Raw genomic sequence first — 6,026 nt, forward strand, 5'->3', positions numbered from 1 at the left:
GATTAAACCGAAGGCGGAAGTGTGGCGCCCTCCAAACCCGGGTCAGAAGTTTGGGGTCCACACACACGCCTTATTTATAACCTGCTTATAACAATAATAAAGATAATCATAATATGCAGTGACCCTACTTACCAACTACCACGGATCGCAACAGGTTAAAGTATGCACACAAGCCACACATCTACTTATATTACATACCGTTCAAATCCCAACTATTTCAAACTCAAAACTGAGTATTAAACATTATTACAAACTTTTACAGACTTAAATTATTCCAAAAGAAGCCTACAAACTCAGCTCAATCAACCTGAACCCCTAGCTCTCGCGCTGGACTAGGGATCCTCGATACCAACCGGTTCCTTTTTAACTGGAAAAGAACAGAAACAATATCGCACAAATGAGCTAACTAGCTCAGCAAGTCACAATGACAAAACTGAGAATAATGATCATCAAGTGAACATGATTATGATATCAAGTGAACAATGGATTGTGATTTAAAATTGGATATTATACTTTTATTTTTAAAAACCAAGGTTAGGCTGCTGATCAGTCACGCACTAACCCCGAGCAAAGCACACAGCACTGCTCTAACTACTGGATCCAAGGCACACATTGGCCTAACTTGACCATTATATGGTCTGACCATGAATCTGGTCCATAATTTTATAAAAACAATCCAATTCTAACATAATAACAGAATAAACAATAATAAGCAATAACCAGAATCATTAACAACAATGAGTGTTTAACAATGAAAGGGGTTTCAACCCTTGTAAGGATTAATAATGTAATTTCAAAGCTTGAATGTTGGGTAATGAAAGAATTGGATAACAAAGGAATCAACGTTTCAGGGTTTTAAAGATTTGGGCTTTCAAAGCATAAAATACAATGGTTTGAAGGTGTAAGCAATCTGGTTCCGTGTTTAATATTTAATGTGTATGTATTTGTGGAGTAGTATTGTATACTTGAGGTTCGTATTTGGGTATACAACAATCAATGGTATAGAAAGAATAAGGTTCATGGCTCAAGAACAATAACTGGAATCAGGGTTTGGGTTTCAGTGCTTCAAAGCACTTGCAATATTAACAAGACTATCAAGTACTACAATATCTCGAGAAAGTTCAGAACACTTGCCTGGTATTAGCTTACTATCCTGCACTCGCTTCCAATCACAATCGTCTTACTCCTCAACTACATGTTTCCCTTTCCTATGTCTTGCCTCTTCTGCTCACATATCATAAGCATCCATCAATAATCAACTCAAATGATTATATTCAACACATACTTCTATCAACCCTTCGTTTCACCCAAATCCGATTAACGGATTGAAAGTTATGCAATAATCAAGTAAACACTGAATATATAGACCGATAGTCAATCAACAAGTCACGTATAACACATAATACATCACGTAATCAATGACATATCATTTATAAAGACATTTCGGGTCATAAATAGGCTTTCTGGTATTTAAAACGATTTTTAAACATTTTTCGGAATTAAAACGGGTCATTGGATCAATTTCGGGTTAATAAACAGGGTTCGGTTGGCCAATTCTGGCTCCGAAACAATTTTATAATAATTATCGAGCCTTGGAAACAATTTAGAATAATATTTTAAAACTCGAAACTATTTTTTGGAATTTTTAAATCCTTTTTAAATTATTAAATCTAATTAAATAATTAAATAAATCAATTAATCAATTAATTTTTGAATTAATTGACCAATTAATCAATTAGAAATTAACTAAAATTAATTAACTAATTAATTTAGATTTATTTTGGAATTAAAAACAATTTTCAAAATTAAAGTACTAATTTTTAGAATTTTCAGAAATTAAAAACAAATTTTTATAATAAAAATAAATAGGAAATATGATTTTTAAACATTTTTAAAACAGGAATCCAATTTTTGCAAACTCTGGAAACTTCAGGGACCAAACTGTATCGTTTTCAAAACTATAGGTACTAAACTATAATTTTCCAGCCCCGTCGCCGGAAAATACAGGGGTGGCCGGAGAACACGTTCCCTGTGTCCTCACCCCATCAACACCTCCAGATCACATCTATACTTTACCAGGAATTCAACCATACCGATATATCATTCTAATCATCCCTGAGTTGGCCGGAATTTGACCGTGAAGTTTGCCAGTTTCCGGCGAACTTCGGAAAATTTCAAAAGACAACTCCCTTCTCTACAGACCTCGGTGATTCATGAAACTTATAAGACTAGATTGCAAATTTCACAGAGAATACAATCCACTATATCACAACATCAATCTATTCCAGAATAAGAAACCCCCAAATTTCAATTAAGAACATTCATACGGGTTATAAACCCTAATTTTGAAATTCGAAAATTAAACCCACTTTTGAGCATGTTATTGAACTCCAAATCAGACGTATAATATATCAAAATCATCAGGAAAACAAGCTCTACAACATGCAATCATCAAATCATACAAACAATCATCTGAACAAAAATTCATATTTTTAATAAATTTAATTCAAAAATAAATAAAATTATAGAAAATAAACCTTGATTTCTGTAGTAAAACGAAGCTTAGAATCTGGTAGAACACTTCAAATCCTTCGTTTTGGTTACTCAAGCTTTGAAAACAGAGATCGGTAACGCCTTCGTTTTGTTGTTTGATTCTTAGAACAGTTTATGTAATTAGGGTTTTTCTCTGAAAATTATGAAATTAACTATCTGCAAATGATTTTGATACGAAACAAAATACGGTAAAAGGTTATTTACAATTACGGAAAATTAGTACCCGTTGGATCATTCCGGATATAAAACAGTACGTTTATTTATAAAAACTGATCCAAACGGTATCGGTTTTCGGGATAATTATCCAAACCAGTACAATTTGTACTGCGGTCTTGGTCTCAGCGCCTGGTTACACGTACTACGAAGTGATAATTGGGATAGTTTAATAAAAAGCTCCCGTTTATCGAAAATACGAGTTTTATTGATTTACCGAAATGAATTTTATATCGAAAATGTTGCGCCGGGACCCGCGTCGAACAAACCGTACGCCGGATCGAAAAAGTCGAAACATGGAATATGCTCGGAATATTATAATTAGGTTAGGAAGGAGTTCTCGGAAGAGTTTCGGGTTCCAAAAACGTAACAACGGGTGACGTCGGTTGGTTCCCGTTTTATAAAATAGATTTTAAATACTCGGAAAAAGATTTTAGAAATTTCATATGATTCTTATAAATCCATAAATCATCATAAAATTAATTAGGAAGATATGACAATTATCTTTGTTTTATTTTGGACATATAAAAATTAAAATACTCAATTAATATTATTTTTGAATATTCAAGTACAGATAACATTTAACAATTAACTCACAGAATAGATACCGAACACACATAATAATTATTTAACAGCAAATATAATCACACGATATGTTAGGTCACACACACTGTAAAGGGGGTGAATACAGTGTAAAGTACAATCAAATCGAACTTTAATATCTCAAGTAACAGAAAGATTAACTTTATTGAAACAATAAATTTTGTTACGGTATGGAACTGTTACCTCTCAGTGATGAACAAATATCACGAGAGCTGCTACGGTTACTACGAATAATCTTCTCGAATATGATAACACTTATAGTGTAAACCCTATGTCTGTGTTTATATACTACACAGTTACAAGATAATCACTAATTGATATGGAATATAATTCTGCTTCCTAAAATATATCAATCAGATATATTTTCTTCCAAGTATTCTATTCTTCATAGAATTCCTTCTTCATGCATATCTCTTCTTATGTTTATCTCGATCTTCTTTTCTTTAATCAGCTATTGCCCTTATCTGAATGTACTTCAGCACTTAAGTTCTGATATCCATCTTCTGATGATTATCTCCTGATAATATAAGTACTGATATCCTTAAGTCCTGACTTCCAGTAAGTACTGATTTATCCTGTTTAAATAAGATCTGAAGAATAAACATAAATCATATTAGCCATGACATTATCAAATATATCCAACAATCTCCCCCAACTTGTAAATTAGCATAATATACAAGTTTAACAGATATTTGATGATGTCAAAAACATTAAGTACAAATGCATGAGAATTAGACTAGATAACTACAACTTACAGTCCTTAAAGCTTTACTAATATTTAACTTCTGATAACAACTTCAGTCTGTACAAATATCAGAATTTAAGCAGTTGTAGATCTTGACTTGGCTTCATCTTCTGATCTCTCTGATGTCAGGAGTTGTTCTGAGATAGTTCTTCAACAAACATCTCTCAGCATATCTAAGTTCATCAATCATTCTCCTTTTAGCATCTTTAAGTTCTGCAGTATCTTCACCAATTTGAAAGATTGCAGCCCTGAGATCATTAATCTTTGCTTTTCTTATATCCTGATCCAGTCTGATCAAATAAGCTTTATTAGACTCAAGATTGAATTCCACAGCCCTGTAACCCAGAAAGGTAGTTATAATTTTAGCAGTGTTGGACTTCATTTCAACTATATCACCCTTGTGATCTCTGTACTTTGGAACATATGTGCTGTCAGACTTAACAGAATAAAGTCTTTTCTGTCTCTGAATCTGATCCTTCAAATAGTTTGCAGCACTTCCTGTCAATCTGTCATCCACTTGAAGTAAGAATAGTACATGCTCCAATTCTTCAAAATACTTCAATGGAATGGCATTTTGCCTTATATGATAAACCCTACCATCTGTCATGAAGTACAATAAGATGTGTTCTTTCAAGTAGGTATGATAAACCATTTGTACAGATTCCAGTTGATGCAATCTCTCAGGAGTTGCTCCAATACTTGGTTCACTCAAGGAAGTTGGATCATTGGTAGTGTTCTGTATTCTTCTTTCATCAGCACTTCCCAATCCAGTTTTATCTCTTGCTTCCTTTCCAGTAACTACTCTTGCTTCAAAACCACTTGCAGCAGTCTTCAAAGGTTGAGTCTGTTTTGCTTTAGTGAATCCTGGTAGGAGTGTCTTTGATCTATCTTCTGATATCAAGTTAACTTGAGCTATGTCAGAGGTTACTTGCTTCTTAGGAATATCAGAACTTACTGTCTCTTGACTCTGAACAACTTGAGCCATGTCAGAGGTTGTTTTAAAAACTTTTCTTGAAGTCAGAGCAAGATCATCCTTTTCATCAGTGATTTCTTCATTCTCAGGAGGCACATAAACTTTGATAGGTTCACCAACCTTTTCTTTACCCTTGGATCTTGGATCTATCTGCGGTTGTGATTTAGCCAATGTTGCTTCAGTATTTGTCCTTTCTTTTATCACAATGCCTTTGAGTTTTGGAAGTGTCTTTTTACCAGAAGCTTCAGATTTAGATGTGACTTTCTCTGATTTAAGTCTGGCTTCTTCTTCCATTAAACTCTCCAAGTCCATTCCTGGATTTTCCTGAAGAAATAACTGTCTTGACATTTCTACATCTAGATCTAAAAGTTCATCAGAACTTATCCTTTTACCAGTAGCAGAACTAATTCTTTTCCCAGTATCAGAGCTTGTCATGTGACTTGTGATTTCAGCTTTTCTTGATAAGAACCCTTTACCTTGACTATGACCTCTACCCATTCCAGAGTTTCCTTGATCATCCTTTTCATCATCCTTCCCTTTCAGTGTTTTATCAGTCTTGCATTTGGACTTAATTACTTTCTCCCCCTTTTTGGCATCAGCAGGTAATAGAAGAGAGACAAGCAATTCCACTGAGGCTTGGATTTCATTAAGTTGTGATTGCTGAGAAGCTTGATTTTTCAGAATATCATCAATCTGAGATTGTTGTTTCTCTTGAGTCTTCTCAATATAAGCAACTCGGTCAAAGGTAGGTTGGAAGAATTTTTTCTTGTCAATTTTCTGAATTTGTTCCTGTTTGATGAATTCTTCCTGAATCTTGTGTAGCTCTGCATGAGTAGTTCAATGGAGACCTTGTAGATGTTTAGTACTCAATGCAGTGACTCTAAGCTGTGTTTTGAAATCATTAGTATTTAACATCTCATCAGCTTTTGTCAAGTGTTC

This window comes from Apium graveolens, chromosome 3, assembly GCF_009905375.1.
Source record: "Apium graveolens cultivar Ventura chromosome 3, ASM990537v1, whole genome shotgun sequence".
NCBI classification, from domain to species: Eukaryota; Viridiplantae; Streptophyta; class Magnoliopsida; order Apiales; family Apiaceae; genus Apium; species Apium graveolens.